A 23,623-nucleotide genomic window follows, 5' to 3' on the forward strand; every position below is an offset into this window, starting at 1 on the left:
TGATGTACTTTCACTAGTACTTGGTGGGCAGTAGCTTTGGTTACACTTTTCTCACCATTTTATTTTGGTGATTTTTTGGTCATTTTCTGTAGTAAACAGCAAGCAGCTTTGAATTGTCTACAGTCTTCCAGCCTACATTATGGCGAGTTCGTCCACTAATCATGCTATTTTCAACATCACTAAGCTTGATGGTACGAATTACTCTTATTGAAAGAGCCAGATTTAACAGTGTTGGTGTAGAAATCGCAGATCAAACCATTGAGGTTGAGCGGGCATCCGCCTACAACTATGCCAGATGAGGAATGGCTTGAGCTTGATGAGTTATGCAAGTCGACTATTGTATTATCTCTCACAGAAAAGGTTCATTACAATGTATTTGAGGAAGAACAGAGTGCATGGCAGTTGTGGGATAAAATCAAGAATCTCTATGATAAGGAAAGTTCAGCGAGTCAGATGTAGTGGCTGAAGCAACTTATGGATCTGCGCATAAAGGAGAATATGACTATGTCTACTCACTTGAGCCAGTTCCATGCTGTACTCAAGAACTTGACTTCGCAGGACATCACTTTGCAGAGGATGTCACTCCTCTTTTCTTACTTGGTACTCTTAATGAGTCATGGGATGTATTCCGCACTGCATTATGTGTCTTTACTACTACCTTGAAATTATCTGATGTTGAGAGTGCTCTTCTACAGGAAGAGGTTAATCGTAAGAATTTGGATGCCTCTCGTGTGTCGCATGCCATGACAGTTAGAGGCAGGAATGATGGGTATGGAAAGCATTGTAGTGGCAGTGGTCGTGGACTGGATTCTTAAAAATCTCGGTCCAAGTCTCGTGGAAAGTCATGTAGCAAATCCCGTGGCAGGAATGCAGATGTTACTTGTCACCATTGTGGGAAAAAGGACCATATTAGGCCACAATGTCATGAACTGCGCAATGAAAGGCACAAAGATAAGGGAAAAGACAAAGTGCAGGATAAGTCTTCGTAGCATAGTGCCTGCAAAGTCCAGTGTTAAAATTGAAGAGATCAATGTTATGCAGCCTGAGAATGTTGATGATGATTATATCCTTGCAGCTTCTTCTAGTGCTTTGCAGATGACAAAGATACACTCTATGTATGCACAGTGTTGGATCTTGGACTCAGGTGCGTCCTTTCATGTGACATCTTGTTGAGAGTGGTTTCATTCATATCGTACTGTTTCGGGTTCTATGTGCTTGGGTGATGACAACTCTCTTGATATTGTGGGCATTGGTGATGTTAGACTGTAGTTTCCTTCTGGCAGCAGTTTTGTTATGCAGGATGTACGTCATGTACCTACTTTGACACACAGTCTCCTGTCAGCTGGACAGCTTGATGACGCAGGTTATCATGTATCTTTTGGAGACTCTGCATGGAAGATCACTCGTGGCAGACTTGTGATTGCGAGAGGTGCCAAGGCTGGCAACCTCTATCCCTTGATTATATCCGCTTCTTCCCTTGATCATGTTTTGCCAGTGGGTTCTATCCCCCATGTATCTCTTTGGCATGCCCGTTTGGGCCATATGTCTTTGAAGGGAATGAAAATGCTTTCTAGTTTGTAGTACTTACCACCCCTTGATTATGCATGTTTTGATTCATGTGAGCATTGTCTTTATGGCAAGCAGACTAGGTCTACGCATAAGAAGTCTGGTAGGCCATGCATGAGTGAGCCCTTGGCATTGGTACATTCGGATGTCTGTGGGCCCATGCCTTGTCAGTCTATGGGTGATGCAAAGTATTTTGTTACGTTCATAGATGATTTTTCACGGAAAGTTTGGGTTTATCCCATTAAGCTGAAATCCGATGTCTTGGCTACGTTTCAGAGTTGGCTTGCATTGGTTGAGAACCAATCTGGGTATAGTCTAAAATGCCTAAGGATAGATAATGGGGGTGAGTATGTCTCACGTGCTTTTGAGCATTTATGTGATGAGAGGGGTATTAAGCATCAGTTGACCACCCCCTACACCCCCCCTAGAATGGTTTGGCTGAGCAGATGAATAGAACCATCCAGGAGAATGTACACAGTATGCTTAGCTATGAAAACCTACCACATAGCTTTTGGGCTGCGGCAGTTAGTACATCTGTGCATGTCATAAAAATATCACCTTCTAGTGGTTTGAATTTCCAGGTTACAGAGGAGGTATGGACTAGAAAACCTTCCTCTTATGCGCATCTCCGTGTCTTTGGATGTGAGTCATTTTGCCATGTGCCTAGGGACAAGAGAAGTAAGCTGGATCCTAAAAGTGTCAAATTCATTTTCCTTGGTTATGGGGATGCAGGCGAGATGGGTTACCATCTCTGGGTTCCGCAGGCGCGGAAAGTCATCCGCAGTCATGATGTAGTCTTCCATGAAGATAAGATGCTCCGCATCCTGAGAGAGTTGTTGAGATCCGCAGGGTCATATTTCAGGGGGAGCCGAGAGCTCTTGCATAGCTAGTTGGACAGACTACAACTGCAACAGATGCTCATGGTTAGGGTATTGGACATGTAGCTGAGCAGGCAATAGAGCCTGCCGTGAGACGGTCTACTAGAGACAGATGTCCACCTGATAGATTTCAGCCCTCGATGCATTATGTCTTGGTTACAGATGCAGGAGAGCCTTTCACTTATGATGAGGCTATGCGTAGGGGTGACAGTCACTCCTGGGAGAGGGCTATGCAGTTTGAGATAGACTCCTTGCATAAGAATGACACTTGGGATTTGGTTTCCTTGCCTACGGGCAAGAAGGCTTTGCCATGCAAGTGGGTGTACAAGCTGAAAAGTACCCCTAGACACCCCAAGCTGGCATACAAGGCTAGATTGGTAGCAAAGGGTTTTGAGCAGGAGCATGGAGTGGACTTTGATGAGGTATTTTCTCCTGTGGTTAAGATGACCACCTTGCGCTTAGTCTTGGCTTTGGTTGCTTAGCTTGACTTGGATTTATACCAGATGGATGTCAAGACGGCTTTCTTACATGGGGACTTGCATGATGAGATTTATATGAAGCAGCCTAAGGGCTTTGCAGAACCTGGCAGGGAGCACCTAGTGTGCAAATTGAAGAAAAGTCTTTATGGCTTGAAGCAGGCACCTAGGGAGTGGTATCATAAGTTTGATGCCTTTATGCAGTCACAGGGCTATAGCAGGAGTGCTATGGATCCGTGTCTTTACACGAAGAAAGCCCGTGATGGTTCTTTATTGATTTTGGTACTCTATGTGGATGATATGCTGATAGCAAGAAAAGTTCATGATGAGCTAGATGCTCTTAAGGCTTAGCTCAAGAAGAGCTTTGAGATGAAAGATTTGGGACATGCCTCTCACATACTTGGTATGCGCATTAGACATGACAGGCATCAGGGACTCCTCTACTTGTCACAGAGGGGGTACATTCATAAAGTCCTTGAGCACTTCCGCATGCAGGACGTAAAGCCTATTGGCTGTTCATTGCGTTCTTATGTGAAGGTATCACAGGCTGATTGTCCGCAGACAGATTAGCAAAGGGCTGAGATGGCCAAGATTCCCTATGCATCCGCAGTGGGCAGTCTTATGTATGCCATGATCACCACTCGTTTAGATATTGCCTTTGCAGTTGGTGTTGTGGCACGCTATATGGCTACACCTGGCAAGAAGCATTGGGATGCCGTGAAGGGTATCATGAGGTACCTGAAGGACACTGCAGATATGTGCATATGCTATGGCAGCCAGGATACTGGAGTCGTGGGGTACACTGACTTTGATTATGTAGGACATCCAGATAGTAGGAAGTCCACTTCCGGCTATGTATTCACCTATACTGGAGGTGCTGTTTCTTGGATGTCCAGGGTGCAAAAATGCATGGCCCTTTCTACTACAGAGGCCGAGTATGTTGCAGCCACTTAGGCTTGCAAGGAGGCCATTTGGTTGGGTCGCTTGGTTGCTGACCTTGGTATTGATGCTATCCCTACATTGCATTCAGATTCTATGAGTGCTATTCAGTTAGCCAAGAATCCGGTCTTCCATGCGAATACGAAACACATTGAGATGAGGTATCACTTCATACATGGGGTCCTTGAGGACAAGTCTAATGATCTTGTCAAGATCTCGACAGACCAGAATCTTGCAGATCTGCTCACGAAAAGCCTCTCTACAGAGTGCTTTGCCTTCTTCAAGAGGTTGATGTGTGTGGGATGAGAAGACATCTTTCCTCATCCTGTTGTACTGTCTTTCTTCTTTTTTCTTTTCACTCCTCACTAGGGAAGATTCGCCTTTAAGTGGGAGGTTGTTGGGGGTAAAGGCGCCTCCGCCTAGCCACCCGTGTATTACTACACTAATAGTCACCGCCACTGCACACTACAGGTGGCAGGCGCCCGTCACCGTTACTTTATTCTTTATTCTTTTAGTGACAGTTTGAATAAAGGAAGGCCTGATCACACATTGTGACTGTTGGAGTTCCCATTTCTTGTCTCTCTTTCTTGCTCTTGCTTTCCCGCCATAGCTCTCGAGTGCAAGCTTCGATCCTTCTCACCTTTCATCATTTGGATGCAGTTAGATGCATATTGAGGTATGTGAAGTCCAATTTACATTATGGAAGTTTTTTGTAAGACAGGTAAGGATGTATAGGTGTTTGAATACACAGATGCAGATTGGGATGGTAGCATGTTAGATAGAAGATATGCTAGTGGATTCATGTTTTCCCTTGGTAATGCAACAGTTACATGGAGCAGCAAAAAGCAACCTACAATTGCTTTATCGAGTACAAAGGCTGAGTATAGAGATGATATTATGATAGCATGTGAGGCGGTATGGATGCAAAAGTTATTGGGTGATTTGGATGTGTAGAGAGATGGTCCAACTGTCATTCACTGTGATAACACGAGTAGCACATGGGATGGGATGTAAGGGGCGGTCAACTAATGCTTGAAACCTTTCTCATTGCAAAATTGCTCAAATGATTTAGATATATATTCGCCCCCATTATCTAACCTTAGGCATTTCAGCCTATACCTAGATTAGTTCTCAACAAGAGTAAGCCAACATTGAAGGGTAGCCAATACATCCGATTTCTACTTGATGGGATATTCCCAAACCTTATGCAAATAATCATTGATGAAAGTCACAAAATACTTCCCACCACCTAATGTGACTAATAGAGCATGGGACCACATACATTAGAACGAACAAGAGCCAGAGGCTCACTCATGCACGTAATGTTAGAATTTTTATGAGAATTATGTGTCTATCTATCATAAAGACAATGATCACATGAATCAAAACATCTGTAGTCAAGGGGTGGAACATATTGCAAACGAGAAAGCATTTTTTTCCTTTTAAAGAATGTGCCCAAGGGTGACGATGCCATTAAGATACATGTGGTATGTTAGTCATAACCAAAACATGGTCAATAAACCCAGATATAGGGAACGGAAAGAGATTGCTAGCATTGGCACCTTGAGCAAAGACAAGATTCCCATGAATAATCTTTCATGTGGAATCACAAAAAGATATATGATATCGTACATCATCAAATTGTCTAGAAGATAGGAGGCTTTTGATCAAAGTTAAAACATGGTGTACATCATGCAAAATAAAAGTACTGCTTGAAGCAATCTATAATCTAGCATTAAAAAACCCAATAATATCCAATGCTAAGTTATTTTTTGGTCTTATAGAACTTGTCCCAATCCCTATGTGTGGTAACATGGAAAGAAGCCCCTGAATGAAGAGCAAATATAGAGAAAAAGTAAATGAGGCATTAGCAAACAATGCAACATCAAGAGAAGAAGCTGCCAAGATGTAATTATTATTAGAGTCAAGTTCCAAGGCATTTAACTTTTTTTTTTCATTCTGGACTTACTACAAACAATGCTATGATCATCATACTTATCTTGCACTTTTTGCTTGCCTTTCTCTTTGTGCTGATTATCTTATATCTTATGGCACTACGACCAAATATAACCCTACTTCCCACAATAATGACATACCACGAGACTTATTGTGAGATTTCTTGTGAGACTGAGGCCGTTGTGAGTCTCTACCACGTTGGTTTTTACTACTCTTATTATTATATCTACCTCTAATAGTTAATGCATGAGGAATACATGCTACATCCACATTCTTCATATTTATCTCCTCTATGAGTAAGGCACCCTCAACATCCTAGAGTTTCAAACCATCCTTAGGCATATTAGCACATATGGTAGTATGGAAAGTGTTCCATGACTCGGGAAGTGTCACAAGTGAGAACAAGGGAGGAAGATTATCCTTAAACTCAATACCCAACAAAGTCAACTAGCTAAAAATAGAATGAAATTCATTCAAATGTGTGGAGACAATATCTTTCTTCATATGAAGATCCATGAGCTATTTCAATCAATACATTTGTGAAGCAAGACTTTGCTTGTCATAAAAATTGCATATCTTTTCCCATAACTGCCAAGCATTATCCCCAGGTGCCAGAACATTGAAATAAATATGCTTAGACAATATCATTATAAGGGTGGATTTACATAATCTTTGAGCTTTGATTAGTGCCATCAACTTGTCTATGCTCTCCTTAGTACCAATATATAGGACATGAAACCCTAAGGCTCCATGGTCGCATCATTGAACATATCCATCGTTTTCATTCTTTGAGTTTTTGAGTTCATTGTCTTTATGTTTGTCATACACACTCTATTTTTCTCCTTGAAAACCCTACCATTTCTCCACATGGTATAAGATTGGAGGTGCTACAAGGGCTGAAGATCCCGATTTCTCACTCTTCATGAGGAACACAAATTGGCATTCCAAAGTGCATAAGAAAACCTTCCGAGTTATCTTACACAACTTCACTAAATTAATATCCCTCAAAGGCTATGACATTGGCTCCAAGGGATTTGTATTCTTAACTCATTCTCAGGATTGAAAGGGTTGAGCTTTCTCCAAAAAGAGACCTACCAAGAAAAATGTATCTACTCACACAAGAGGATTACAAGCTTGTCATAAGGTAGAGATTAGAGAGAGCTTGACATGAAATTAGTCCCTATGCTCATAATGGATCACAAACTCCCAATTGAAAGAGGGTATGCATATTTGGGAAACATGAGCTATCCAATGTCAATTGGGCCATATAATATAGTGCAAGATTGTTGGGGGTAAAGGTGCCTCTGCCAAACTGCCCATGTATTCATTATACTAATAATGCTCGTACACCTGTACACTGCAAGTGGCAGATCTCTATCATTGTCACTTCATTATTTATTATTTCAATGACATTCGAATAAGAGAAGGTCGGTCATCACACGTTGTGATTGTTAGAGTTTCCATATACAATGCCTCTTTCTCTTACTGTCTTGCTCTCTTACTCTATCCACCATAGCTCTTACTTTACTCTTGCTTCCACTAGTGTACTTTCACTCAAGATCTATCTTTCAATTAGTATTAGAGCCAACCATTCAAGGAGCTTCTTCATCCTTTGCTATAGCCTAGATTTAAAGCTTCCACTCAAGGTTTCATAACAGCCATTGTTTTTTCCTCCCGAGATATGTATTGGGCATTTCCTTCTTCTGGCTTGTTTCAGCTTTGTCAACAAGCTTCCCAAGGCTTAATTAAGCCTTATTGAGTGTTCGTTGAGTTGAGGAGCAATTGTTTTATCCATTTGGAGTGGATACAGAGCATGCTATAGAAGTTTTGGATAGCTATGGTAGCTTGACAACACTATCATATTTTGGTCATAACTTTTGCATACAATATTGGATTTAGGTGTTTTATATCTAGAAATGAAGAGCACAATGAGAATTACAGATTTAGGCACTTGTAGAGTTGATTTGATGGAGTTTTTTGTTCTCTATTTCATACAAAATAGAATAGTTCTAGTTTGGATAGTAAACAATAAACTCCATAATGCATGTTTGATGCTTCGGGGATGCTATTTTGGTACTTGGATGGTATGGTTATGCATTTGGGACTGATTTGAGCTTGAAATAGCTTAGATTTTACCATCATTTCAGTACTATAATAATAGGACAACAAACATTTATAAATGAAAAGCTTATGCCTAATGCTCATCAATTCTTTATGGGATACTCAGTGGATGTACTGCTATTTCAGTTATTATGTATACTTTCCAATATGCAATGGTATACATTTGAGATGAGATTTGGGATCCATTACATTGATACTATTATGGTTACATGCCTTGGTTACTTTAGTGGCTTGCATAGTTATGAGCTTGAGGAATCTATTGGGTTTTGTTTTAGCCCTAAATCTATGCCAAATGCATAATAGGACATAATTGCCTCATACAAGAATAGAGTAAACTACATTAGGCAGTGCAGAAAATACCTAATGCCTCATCAAGCAACTAGTAGAAAACTTAGAAATAATGACATAGAAACATAGAACTACACTCTACAACACTTGTAATGGCAAATCATAGATAGAAATCGGAATATATGATGGAAATAAGATAGAAATAGAGATATGAATCATGGCGCATACTATCATATTGTATTGCTAAGCAAGAAACTCCAACATACAACTACTCATGATTAGTAATGATGATCCATACGTGAGAAAGACATATAATACCTCTTCAGGTCACCTTTTTCAATTACCTACAAACTACATTTCATGAGGCATACAACTTTATGAGGCATTTTAAGTACTATGACTAAGGTTCTAAACCATACCAAGGGCAAACATAGCATGTTACCCAATGGCTAACAGATTTTATGCTTTTGGCTTATGCTTCATATATCTTGGATACTTGGATGTCATGTACTTGATGTTTTGAGCTTGCATTGCTCATTTGGCATTTGATTTTGTTCCAATGGAAGTTACTTGTACTAATTTGGATGTTACATAGATTTTTGGATTTATATAGTTGAGCTTGAGCTTACTTTCAATGAGAGCGTGGGACACTTACTTCATGTACATGCTCTCTTAATATATATTGGACGTAGTTACCCTACACTAGGATGATTTGATTACTTACTTTGGACCTAGCACTTATATCTATCAATGTGTTATTAGTGATATTTATATGCTTCAAGGTTATGTATTGAGGTTTGCTCAATGGGTCATGCATTTGGCAGATCTCCTATGTGTTGATGTCTATGTCTACAACATGTATGGTTACTGACACACTATAGTTATGACAACTTTCAATGCCGATTGTTCCTGGTCTTTCTTTCTTGGTTGCTCATTGTAGTTGGTTGTGGCATACTACTATAGTTTATCATAATAATCAATCATTTCAGTTTTATGCATTCTATCTGAGGGAAGTCACTTGGATTTGATTATAGTTTGTGGATAGCTCACCATTTTGGCAATTTCTATTGCTTAGCCTTTGATTACAGTTTGTGGATAGCTCACCAGTTTGACAATTCCTCTTGCTTAGCCCTTGATTTGGTAATGAATTCAGGGTTGTTTTGCTATCATTTACAACAACTTGTTTATCTTGGATTGTGCTTTGGTCTCTTGCATTATGTGGTTGGTGTATTGAAGGACAATGCTATCTTTAACATTGAGAAGTTGGATGGCACAAATTACAAGTATTGGAAGGCATAAATTTGGCAAGTTCTAGTGTAAAAATTGTAGATTAAGCTATTGAGATATAAGGATCTAAAGCATGAATGCTTTGATGCAGAGGATTGGGATGAATTGAATGAGTATGTAAATCTACAATCATTTTGTTGCTCTCTAATAAGTAGGTCTTATATAATGTTGTCTCTGACGAGTAGGCTACATGGGAGTTATGGGAAAAGATTCACAATGTCTATGATAAGCAAAGCTCTACCTCTCAAATGAATTGGCTTGAAGCAACTCATGGACCTTTTTATAAAGGAGGAGGCTTCCATGTTCACCCATTCAAATGATTTTCATTCTATTTTCCACTTGTCTTTGTAGGAAATTGAATTTAAGGACAATCTTCACTTGTTCTTTACTAGTTACATTGCCTGAGTCATGGAACACATTTCATATTGCTATATGTGTAAATATGCCTACTAATGGGCTCAAATTGTAGGATGTAGAGGGTGCTCTCTTGAATGAAGAGGTTAATATAAACAATATTGATGCTTTCCGCACCTCTCATACTTTGACAATCAGAGGTAATAATGGTAGGAGTGGTAATGAGCACCATGGGAGAGAATCTCAGAAGTCTTGTTCTTAGTCATGTGAATAGTGTTACAATAAGTCTTGCGGCCATAAGTCTGCATCGACTTATCACTATTGTGGGAAGCAAGGTCATACTCAGCCATAGTGCTATAAAATACATGATGACAAGCACAAAGAAATGGGAAAGGATAAAGTGCAAGAAAAGAATTATGATTGCAACATTGTCTCTAGCAAGTCTAGTGTCAGGATTGAAGAGATCAATATTGTACAAACTAATTCTAATAAGGACAATGGGGGAGAGTATGTCTCTAAAGCCTTTGAACAATTTTGTGATGAGAGGGTATTAAGTGTCAGCTGACTGTCCCATATACCCCACCCTTGAATGGTATGGAAAAGTGCATGAATAGGATGATTTAGGAGTGAGTTCATAGTATGCTTAGCCAAATAGTCTTACCACAACACTTTTGGGTTAAGGCAATTACTACTGCCGTATATTTGATTAATTGATCCCCATACATTGCTCTCTTGTGACTATTAGGTTGCAGAGAAGGTATGGTCTAGAAGATGCATAACATTTTATTTAAGCTTAACATTTTTCATTGCCCTTTGCATCACCCATGCATTGGAATTGTGCTAATGTGAAATGGAGCACCTTGGATGGGAAAAAACCTGTGAAATTAGGCACCCATCCAAGGATAAAAGAACCCTTACACTATGTAAGCATGTTTCCCTTTCTTCTCATCAACAAATGAGTGGTCGACTTAGATCCACCATATTTGCAACACATCATCATTATGGTAGTCTATTGTGGTAAGCATTTAGAAAATCTATTTCCTTCGCTATATTTTTTCACCATAGCATTGTCTTATGCTAATTCTGTCTATGTTGGAGGTAAAGGCACCTACTGTGCCTAGTCGCCTGTATATTACTACACTGATAGTACCTGCACTTGCACACAATAAGTGATGGGTTCCCATCATTGTCACTTCATTATTTATTCTTTCAGTGAAATTTGAATAAAGGGAAGGTCGGTCACACATTGTGACTGTTGGCCACATCTTGAGTATCTCTCTCTTGCTCTCTTGCTCCATCCGCCGCCATAACTCACACCTCTCTTGCTTTTGTTTGCTTGTACTTCCACTTGGGCTTCTCCTTTAAACTGGTATCAGAGCCATGTTCTCCATGAGCTTGAGCTCAATTCAGCATTTCTTCAACTCTCATTCGAGTTACCTATAGTAGGGTTTCACCATTGGTAGCCATAGCTCCACCCCTTGAGGTTCGTATTCAGCTCTCATTGCTCTAAGACTTCTTAGAACATATTGGGGCTATCTTAGGGTAATCTTGAGCCTACATTAAGCTTATTTTGGGGACTATTCAGCTCAATATTAAGGCCTAGAAATACAAACACGTTTTTCAAGTGTGGCTACTTTCAAGTACTTGTGCTTGCTCAAGCACCCCTCAACATTGGACAAAGGCTTTGGCATTGTTAACCACTCCTCTTGGCATTGACCATTAACATTGAGCATTGGTTTGAGTCATTGAACTTCAACTATTAACTATGCAAATAGGGTAGGATGCTGTCATAAAATAGGGATAGCCATATCTTCAATGTTTGGAGCTCGTATATGCTTCTCACGATGCTTATATGCCTATTTTGTTGCCAAATACTTGGGGGATCATATGTCATTAGTTTGAGATGATATTGGAATAATTTGAGCACTCTTTTAGCTCAACTTTCTCATAAATATCACTACTATCATAACATGATTGAATGTTAATTATCTAGGAAATGTCATGCTCTTAGCTTATGTGATGCTCTCGAGATGCTCATTTGATGCTGTGGACACTTGGCCAATGTATTGGAATGCTTTTGGGACTAATTTGAGCCCATATTTGGCTCAATTTTGTTGTCATTTCTACTACTGAAATAAGTAGGGTTGAAGGTTATTTTATAAGTGAAAGCATATGCATATTGCTTGTTGATGCTTCTTGGCTACTTGGGATGATACATTGATGTCTGTGGTTGATGCCACATGCTTGGCCATTCTCCCATAATGCTTTTGGGCTTTGATTGAGCTCATTTTTGCTCAATCTTGACTATCATTTTACTATTGTACTACATACAGTGGACAACAACTTGGAATAGTCTATGCCTAATGCTCTTTCATGCTATTCATGCATTCTATTGGACATATTAGTGCATGATATTAAAGCTCTATGCTTGATTATGCTATTGAATGCATTTGAGCTTTGATTTGAGCTTATGACATTTGACATATGCTGTCAATTACTTCATTGGATGCTTCAGAGGTTGATGACCTTACGGGCTTGAAGCTTTTATTGGGTCTTATGATCTCGACTAAGTACTTGTATCTTGGATGCCACTCACATGATCTTCGACTAAGTACTAAGTACATGTATCTTGGATGCTTGGATGCTACTCACATGAGGATTTGAGCTTTGTTTGCTTGTCTAGCATCTAGTTTTTATTCTAGCAGGAACCACTTACTTGACACTTGGATGCTACATTGAGCTTTGGATTTTATTTACAATGAGCTTGAGTATGATGTACCTCATTTTCAGCATAGTAAAATTGCAGATTGTTGTACTATTTATGAGAGTTGTCTCCTCCATTTGATGCTATTTTGGTCATAGTTTGTGGATAGCTCATTATTTGGTCTGTACCTCTTGTTTCTAGCTTGTTTTGGCAGTGGTTTTGGGGTTGTTTGCAAGTATTACAATAGCTTGTTTGGTTTGTATTATGCCTCTTTTTTCTTGTAGTATGGCTGGTCATTCAAATGACAGTGCATTCTTCAACATTGAAAAGTTGGATGGCAGTAATTATGGCTATTGGAAGACCCAAATTTGGCAGGTTTTGGTGCAAAAATATCAGATTAGGTTGATTGAATGTAAAAGCATTAAGCCTGAAGGTCATGATCAGGATATATGGGATGACTTAGATGAGCTTTGCAGGTCCACGATTATCCTATTCCCCCTTAATGAGTAGGTTTATTATAATGTTGTCACAGATGGGCAGTCTGCATGGAATTTTTGGGAGAAAATACATAATCTCTATGATAAGTAGAGCCCTGCTTCTCAGATGTATTGGCTAAAGCAGCTTATGGACCTTTGTATGAAGGAAGGTATCAATGTTTCTCAGCATTTGAGCGAGTTTCATGCTATCATTGGCCAATTGTCATCACAATGTATTGACTTTTAGGACAATCTTCCACATTTGTTCTTATTGGTCACACTACCTGAGCCTTGGGACACATTCTGTACTACTATGTGTGCAAATATTCCTGAGAATGGGCTGAAATTGTCTAATGTAGAGGGTGCACTCGTGAGACAGAGGATATCAATATAAAGAATGTGGATGCTTCTCATACTTCTCATGCTTTGACTGTTCGGGGTCACCATGATGGTAGGAGTGGGAATGACCACCATGGTAGAGACTCGTAGAAGTCTCATTCTAAGTCTTGTGGACAGTCTTGTAATTCTATGGACGTAAGTATGATTTGAAATGCCATTATTGTGGAAATTAGGACATATCAAGTCGTAGTGCCATAAAATGTGCAATGACAAGCACAAGGAAAAGGGAAAAGGGAAAGCACATGAGAAGTCTGATGATTGCAACATTGTTCCTACTAAGTCTAGTGTTAAGATCAAAGAGATTAATGTAGTGCAGCAACTTGACTCTGATGATGAATACATACTTACAGCTTCTTCTTTAGATGAGTCACAATTGTCTAATGCCTTTCCTGGTTTTACTTAGTGTTGGTTGATGGATTTAGGGGCTTCCTTTCATGTGACCCCTCATAGAGACACTCCTATTGTAGTATGACAAGATCTGTTAGTTTGGGGAATGACTTGGCATTGTAAATAATTGATATTGGTGATATTTTGATGCAGTTTGGTTTATCAAGTATGTTTACTTTGCATAATGTTTAACATGTACTGGCTCTCATGAATAGTCTTATCTCTGTTGCCACTTTGGAAGATAAGGGTTACTTTGTTTCCTTTGGGAATTCTTCTTGGAAGATCACTTGTGAGAACCTTGTTCTGGCACATGGTGCCAAGTCTGGCACTTTATATCCCTTGATTGTATCTAGATTTGTAGATCATGTTTGTCTATGGCTATAGTTTCACATGTATCTCTTTGGCATGGTCACCTTGGGCACATGTCCTTAAAGGGAGTGAAAATGCTTACTCGTTTGCAGTATCTTTCATCCCTTGACTATAAGTGTTTTGAGTCATGTGATCATTGTTTGTATGACAAGTAGACACCTAGTATGCATAAGAAGTCTGGCACTCTGTGCATGGGTGAGCCTTTAGCTCTTGTTCATTTTAATGTCTATGGACCTATGCCTTGTCGGTCATTAGGAGGTACGAAGTACTTTGTCATATTCATTAATGATTACTCACATAAGGTCTAGGCATATCCCATAAAGCTGAAATTTGATGTTTTGGCTACCTTTTAGCATTGGCTTGCATTGGTTGAGAACCAATCCAAGTATAGGCTGAAATGCCTATGGTCAGATAATGGGGGTGAGAATGTCTCTAAAGCCTTTGAGAAATTTTGCGACGAAAGGGATATTAAGAGTCAGTTGAATACCCCATACACCCAACCCCAAAATGGTATGGCTAAGTGCATGAACATGACAATACAGGAAAGGGTCTGTAGTATGCTTAGCTAGGTAGGGTTACCACATCAATTTTGGGCTGAGGTAGTGACTACTACCGTACACTTGATCATTGCACTTCTATTAACTTTCAGGTTGTAGAGGAGATGTGGTCTAGAAAACCTCATCCATATGATCATTTGTGTGTCTTTAATTGTGAGGCTTTCTGCCATGTACCCAAGGACAAGCACACAAAGTTGGATCCTAAGTCTGTGTAATGCATCTTTCTTAGTTTTGGGGATGTAGGTGAGATGGGCTATTGCCTATGATGGGATCCATAGGAGATCAAAAAGTCATCTGTAGCCACAATGTAGTTTTCCATGAGGAAAAGATGCATTAGTAACCTGAGCAGATAGTCGAGATATGTAGGGTTATCTCTCAAGAGGAGCCTTTTTCTCCCATACAGCCAACTAGACAACTTGCAATACCAGCTGATGCTCCAGTAACCCATGACCATGATGTTAGACAAAAATGTCCAAGCTTCTTAGCTTGCCTTGAGACACTCTATTAGAGATAGATATCCTCTTGAGCGATTTGAGCCCTTTGTTGATTATGTGATGGTGACAGATGCAGGTGAGCCTCTCACTTATGAGATGAGGACATGCAATATGGTGATAGTCACTCTTAGGAGAGGGCCATGCAGTCAAATTTTGACTCTTTATAGAAAAATCATGTGTGGGAGTTGGTTCCTTTGCCTGATGGAAAGCATGCATTGCTATGCAAGTGGGTGCACAAGTTGAAGAGCACCCCTGGATGCCCCAAGCCTACTAATAAGGCCAGATTGGTTGCTAAGGCTTTAAACAAGAGCATGGTGTTGACTTCAAGGAAGTCTTTTCTCTTGTAGTCAAGACGACTACCCTATGTCTAGTACTAGCATTGGTTGCTCAGTTAGATTTGGATCTTTATTAGATGGATGTTAAGACAACTTTTTAACATGGAGACTTGCATGAGGAGATTTATATGTAGTAGCCCAAGGGCTTTGAGAAAAAAGGTAGGGAACACCTAGTGTGCAGATTGAGAAAGAGTCTTTATGGCCTTAAGCAGGCACATAGGGAATGGTACAACAAGTTTGATGCTTTTATGCATTCATAGGGCTATACACACAGTGATATGGATCTATGTTTATACACGAAGAAGGCTTATGATGATAGCCTTTTAATATTGGCACTTTATGTGGATGACATGCTGATTGCTGGGAGAGCTCCTGATGAGTTGGATGCTCTAAAAAGTCAGCTCAAGAAGAGCTTTGAGATGAAAGACATGGGACATGCCTCACATATTCTTGGGATGCGCATTACTCATGATTGCTCTCAGGAGCCTCTTTACTTGTCACAAAAGGAGTATATCCAAAAGGTCCTTGAGCACTTTCCTATGTAGGATATTAAGCCTATTGGCTATCCTTTGCCTTCTCATGTGAAGGTGAGCCATATCGATTGCCTATAGTCTAATGAGCAGAAGGCTGAGATGGCCAAGATCCCTTATGCATCCGCAGTGGGTAGTTTGATGTATGCCATGATAGCCACTCATCTTGACATAGCTTTTGCAGTGGAAGTTGTGGCATTGTGATGCCATCAAGGGTATCACGAGGTACCTCAAGGGCACAACAAATATTTACATATGTTATGGTGGCCAAGATACACAAGTCGTGGGGTACACAAACTTTGATTATGCAGAACATGTAGGCAATAGAAAATCCACCTCAGTCTCCTTTGATGGGGGTGCTGTTTCTTGGATGTCTAAGGTACAAAACTGCACGACACTCTCTACTATTACAAAGGCTGAGTATGTTGCAACCATTGAGGCTTGCAAGGAGGGTCTTTGGTTAGGTCGTCTAGTCTTGGTATGACTGACATGGTTCCTACACTACATTTGAATTCTATGAGTGCTATCCAATTAGCCAAGAATCTAGTCTTCTATGCAAAGATAAAGCACATTGAGATGTGGTACCACTTTATTAGCATAGAGGTCATTGAGGACAAGTCTGTTGACCTTGTCAAGATCTCAACTAACCAAAATCCTCCAGATCCGCTCACGAAAAGTCTCTCAGCAGAGCATTTTGCCTTCCTTAGGAAATTGATGGGCATTAGATGAGATAGCCTCTATTCCTCATCATGTTGTAGTCTATGTACAGATTGTAAAATTTCACTTTTTTTTTTCTTATTCTGTCTTCACTCGAGGCACATTCACCTTTAAGTGGAGGTTGTTGGGGGGGGGGTAAAGGTGCCTCTACCTAGCCGCTCATGTATTACTACAGTGACAGTACTTGCACACTATAGGTAACGAGCACCCATCACTGTCACTTCATTCTTTTAGTGAGATTTGAATAAAGGGAATGATGGTCACACATTGTGACTATTGGAGTTCCCACATCTTGAGTCTCTCTCTCTCTCTCCATCTGCCATAGCTCATACCTCTCTTGCTTCTACTTGCTCGTGCTTCCACTTGGGCTTCTCCCTTTAGTCTATGGAGGATGCTACAATCCCCTCTCTTAGTATCATTCATAGCCATAAAAAGGAAGTAAGATCCATTAAATTGTGATGCTAGAAGAATATATCCATTGTCTCTATGATCATGGTAGCCCATTGTAGCATCGGTTTGGTACCTTAGTTTCTTTAAGGTGGGACCTTTTAGGTAAATAAATATTAAAGGTGGCGGTAGTTAGTGACATTTAAAGCCAGGAGTTGCTAGCGATGCATTAAGGAGCTGATGGATACAAATGTAGTAAAGGCTATGTAGCATTGGACATGGATGGAGATAATGTCCCACTACAGGCAGTGGCCTATATAAATGAAGGGAGTGAATCACTATTGTTTGAGCATACACATAGCCACAAAGGTCAAGCAATAAAGGGTCCTCTTGCTCCATGCCATATCCTTCATGAGTCTTTCTATTAAGTCTTCTTTGATTGGCATCCTAGGTGCTCTCTAAAACAGATCCTATATTGTACTATCCCCTAGTCCTTGTGTTCGATAGCAGTACTGCCTTTGTCATTGTATTGTACAATTGTTTAATTCCCTTTTGTTTCTAGAGAACTGTGTTGAGACCATTTGATTCTTGATTGATGTATTGATTCTTTCTAACTTTAGCAATACATTTTGGATTGAGTCTTGAGTACATTTACTATTTGATCTCTGTGCTATGAATATGTATTGCTTTTCAACTCAAGTGCTGAATGTCAAAAGGGATACTAGTGTTTGTATGTGTTAGCTCTGAGTATGCCCATCACTATTGCTATGGTCGACTATGCTTAGTCTACACTAATTATAGATAGCAACCACAATTACCATTCCTTTGTGTATTGAGCTGAATGTAAATGCGTTTGCACAGTCCACCTGAGGTAGTTTTAGTATTAGGCCATACATAGTGCTCCCTATCTAGATCTAGATAATGCCAAATGATACCACCTTATGAGGCTATTCTATTCCTTAGCGAGGTTGTATCCAAAGTGCAGAAAGCTTATTCAGAATCCCAAAAGTGTTGCTTGCATTCCACTCCTTTAATTGGGAGCAAACTTGACACTTCTATCTTTCCATCCATTACACCATTAAACCTAACAAATTGTTTCCTGGATTCACCCAAATCGGTAGGTGTTCCATCAATAGTCACAAATCCACCTATCCTTCCAATCCTAATGGCGCATCAACCTAGCATATCACTCCCAAAGCTTTCTAGATCTTTCAATGAAGTTCTGAATGCTTTTATCAGACAGTTTGATGTGGCATACACAGTGAATTACCTTTGGTCAGGTCAATGAAGTTCACAAAGTTGCCATATTCGAATTCTAGATGTGGAAGAAGGCTACAACCTGGCTAGGGGTAGAACATGGTTGGCCATCATGAAATGAAGCATCAAATGCCTTTCGTGTTCAATTCCAACAAAATTGAACAAATGCGTAAGAACTTGAAAGACTGTGTCATTTGAATCAAGGTGATAGACATGTTTTATAAGCAAGGTGATAAAAACTTGAAAGACTCTGCCATCTAAAGAAAGGTGATAGATTTTATTGTGATGATCTATCTGGTAATAGCATGGAGCCATTTTATAAGAAAGCTCTCAAGTTAGAGTAGTTTCTTATCAAAAGAAAAGTTAGGAAAAGGGAAGATATTTGACAAGTCCACTGCAAAACATCAAAATGATGATATCAATGAATCAACTTTTGGTTTTGACCTAGAAACAAAATTTAGTAATATAGAGTTTGATTTCAAGGAAGAGGAAGAAAGAAAGCGTGATAAGAGTAAGAAGAAAGACAAGGAAAGAAAATGGTGAAAAAAACAAAAAAAAGAGGTCGAAAATCTCGAGTGCACATAGTGCAACAATCCCAGACATGCTCAAGCTGAATGTAACCTAAACTAAAGATGATGCAATATTTGCAACATAGCCATTGCACAACATAGAGTACTTGTGGTACAATGGTAGGTACTAGATGGCCCGTCCCAAAGGATGGCAAGGGACCGGAGCAAACAACTCTAGCCAATGGACAAACCTCCAAGCCAATGTGGTTCGTACCTTGGCTATGGTGTATATCAATCATGCCTACTTGCAACCTAGCAATGGTTGTAGTATAATAAAGGTGGAAAAGTTCAAGGGAATTTCCGACCCTTTGCTAAACTTTGCTTATTTTGCATGCAAGACAAACACTACGAGGTGCTAAGTGTTCAGACGTCCAAGCATACATTGCTTAGAAAAGACAAGCATAAGACCCAACACATATGCTCGGTGCCGATACAGTGGAGATCAAGAAATGCACTAGAGGTGCATGTGATTACCTAGTTTGTAAGACCTATAAGGATGTTATGTTGCAAGTCCACCAACAACCATAAAAAATTCGGCCAAAAATTTGACTTTGGACCCTAGTAGCACTCCAAGTAGCTGCAAGTAGCTACTCATCACATCCCACCCATTCAAGGAATGTGGTAGTCTACAAAGACTCACTCCCACCTAGCATGGAAAAACCCTAACTCTAACTTGATCATCAATTTAGAGTCTATGAAGTTCAACACACTTGGCACTTGTCACAAAGAACAATGAACCCACCATAGGAGAATAACAAACAAGTTGTGAAAGAAGACCTGCAATCTAGTGGAGAGAAGAATTTGGGCAGTAGCCTTGGAATTCAACAAGGGAACATGCCAAAAGCTCATCTTGGCAAGTAGAAAAGTTAGATTTCGGATACCCACTTTGGCAAACTCACAAGAATAATCTAGAGGATTAGCCCATATAGAGGCATATTAAAATCCTAGATGCTAATCTCGATGGTTGTGAAAGTCAAAAGAAGGAGATTAAACTTGTAGCAACGGAAAGAAACATGCCAAGCACTTAGACTATTCTGGACTCATTCGAAGCATCAATCAGATGGGGACTTGTCAATATTACTATTCCACTCGATGATTTAGTAAACCTAGTCTTCGACTTTCAAAGATCATGTCTTAAAGATGATTCAACTTGAGCACTCCGTATTGCCAAAATCAAAAGTAGTGTCCATGATAGCCAATGCTTTTGAACAAAACATTTCATAAGATCCAAGTCCCAGTAAGGCCCATGTTTGATCCAACCATTTTGACGATTCTTGTTTGATGCAAGGACCACATCATCAAGAACATCTTACTCGACAACATACCAGGGGTAAATATCATTACATTGGCAACTTGCCTTACCAACAACTGGGACTGATAGAGTGGAAACTAGTCACCTTCCTAATGAGGATGGTCAATCAACAATGAGTACAACCTTTGGGCATTATCAAGTTGATAACTCTAGAAATCGCCACAATCCAATTTCTAGTTTCCTTATTAGTAGTCTTCAATATGAAGCATGCTAGCAAAGATTATCACTTGCTATTGGAAAGGCATTGGCTATGCCAAGCAAGAGTAAGTCATAACTAGGATAAGGATAAACTAACTATCCAAAGACATTAGCACAAGGTAATTATCTTCTTGACCAATATTGCTCACCCCACACTATCAATAACTATAGCTAAAATAGTCAACATGGTCAAGGGCCTAAGTGATGATGAAGAAAAGGAGTTTGTGAAGACTAGTGCTGATCTACAACCTTGGTGTGACATGCAATCCTAGAGTTTGCAACCTCAAGCTCTAGAAGAGCAAAAACAAGACAACATTCCAAATAGTTCTGGAACTCAAGGCCCAGACTGCACAGAGAGCAATACCAATATCGATCGGATTACTAAGGTAGACATTAGTGAAATCTTGAATAAAGAGTGCAAGTTTGAAGCATAGATATAGAAAGTAACAAGTCTAAAATAAGATAAATTGGACATGGTCTATCTGGTCCTAAAAAAACCAACTGGTCAAGATCATTGCTAAACTGCAATCATCATTTCATAAAAAACTCATCAGTTTATTGAGATTGTATTCAAGCATTTGTTTGCATGGAAATATTCACATATGAAAGATCTAGATCCTCATTTCTATCTCCTCTAAAAATAGATGCTGTTTCAGTCTAGATACATCACTATAAAATAAACCCTCACATGGTTAGGGAGGCCAAAGAGGAGTTGGATCAACTACTGAGAGTAGGTTTCATCACTCCTGTAGATTGCAAGGGATTGGATATCCTCGATTATCATTATTCTGAAGAAGAACAAGAAGCCATAGATATATGTGGATTACCGAAAGCTTAACACAAGCACAATCCTAAATCCCTTCCCTATACCTTACCTAGATACCATACTGATGGATGAAGTATCTGGCCACGAGATGTACTCCTTTCTCCTTGGTTTTAGCAAAGACAATCAAGTGCACCTTGCTCTAGAAGAAAAGCTAAAATAGCTTTCATCACTACATGGGGAGTATTTGTATGCACACAATGATGTGGTTCCGGTCTCAAGAATGCTTCGACCTCCTTTTAGAGAGACATGTAAGAGATCTTTGGGCCTTACCTCATTGATTTCATGAGGGTCTTCTTGGATGACTTCAATACCTTTGGAAAGGCCATGCTTCACTTAATGCACATACTACTTTGCCTCACCAGATATCGAGAGGTAAGTTTAAGCTTAAATCCACTCAAATTGTAATGTGCCCACCTATCGGCTATTCAGGCATGTTTTTAGCGGTCCATCGAGAGACGAATCTAAGCGAGCAGCCCGGCACTCCCATGGAATGTTATCGGGTTTGTTGTCACCTAGGGTTTCTTGAGTTTGCCTCACAACGAAACGTTTGCAATTGAATCCACTGGGATCGACCTAAAATTCGGGTTCCTAGTGGTCAAGGTCTCCTGACAGCATTCTAGCATCGGGTCTTGGACATCCTACTTTACATAGAGATACCCAATCCAAAGTAGATCTATGCTGCACTTGGTTCAAAGAGAATGGGAGACGAGAGGGATGTGTCACTCAACCTCTCTACCTGTAGTGCATAGTCCCATTCTGATCTTCTAAAATGGTATGAATCGGGGTTCTATCTTAACAATCGCTAAGGATTGGATGACGGTAAACTTGGTGAGAAGCCTCCCAGTTCTCTGGGACCACCCTGCCATAGGACGAACCCGTCGGGGGTTCTGCCCACCCACTTCCCTCAATAGGAATTTTTTAGTTATTTAATTAGATCCTATCATATTTATATCGACAAAATATCATTTCCTTAATTAATCCATTTAAGAATCAAGCACAATCAAGGCAATTAGCCTAATATCATCTTCCAAGAAAACATTCCTTTAACCCCATAGAAACTTGTCATCACAGACCCCTGCCATGAATTTACCATCAATCACAAGCACTTGGAATAAGTATCTAGACAACAATCCAACAATCAGTTGAATGTAAAACGACTGGTACTGCAGTTGGATTAGTAGTGATGCCTTCACATGAAGCTTCATTGCTCATTGAGGGATTGCCATCCATGCGTGACATTTTTCGCTTGGGGCCCATCCTCGATCTTCTTCTCTTTTAGATGTGATTCACACAAGACTTCAGTGGCCTTTTACTTAAATAGCGGGAGCCAATTGGGGGGGAAAATTAGGTTGTAGATAACCTCGTGGGAAGAGGGGAGAAGAACATCGTGTGTGGGCACCCTCTAAGGAGGGGAGAAGGGAGGAACCTTCTAGAAGGTTCTCGCCCTCCTCCCTCCCCCCTATCTCTCTCTCTCTCTCTCTCTCTCTCTCTACCGTGCAGCATCCTAGCCTCCTCCTATGGCCTAGGGGGAAAGGGAAGGGGGGTTTTATAGCAGGAGAGGTGGGTATTATTGGGGGTGGGGAGGCGTGATGGGGGCCCTTCCCTCCACCTAGGCAGCCATGCCTTGCCCTTCTCTGCATGGTGGTGGGTAGTTTGTGGACTAGTGGTGGTAGGTCTGTGGCCTCCCCCCTTATCATCTTCATCGTTGTCTTTGTCATCTTCAGCTTCTCCTTCACGGGTTTGATGATGACAGGGGGGAAGGGTGATTTAAAAAAATCATTTAATTTCAATGGAAGTTATAGGGGGGTTCCCATGCGTAGAGGGCGGGGATATTACACAAATGTGTATTTGTTGTTCAGGTGGTATTTTGCTAGGCCACATCATTTGGCAAAGCAATATCGCTGTTGACCCCACTAAGATGACTATAATTATGCAAGATACAATAGCTAATTCATCATCCACATTACTCCATTGTTTAGGTCAAATCTGGTGGCATGGCCATCATTAGCGCCTTTTAGCGCATCTGGCTGTTCCAGTCAACAAATTGCCAAGTGTGGCCAAATCAATATATTGATGGAATGAAGAGCCTAACTTGGCATTTCGATGCCTCTAGCTCTTACTCTCAAAAGATCGTATTGTGATTCCACCAGTTTGGGCAAATAACTTTCATGTATTTGTATATGCATTTAACATTGCTATTGGAAGTGTATTTATGCAACAGGATGCAAATGGTTGGTTCAG

The sequence above is a fragment of the Lygodium microphyllum genome, chromosome 19, assembly GCF_053477565.2.
Source record: "Lygodium microphyllum isolate KBCC chromosome 19, Lygodium_microphyllum_v1.1.10, whole genome shotgun sequence".
Taxonomy (NCBI): Eukaryota; Viridiplantae; Streptophyta; class Polypodiopsida; order Schizaeales; family Lygodiaceae; genus Lygodium; species Lygodium microphyllum.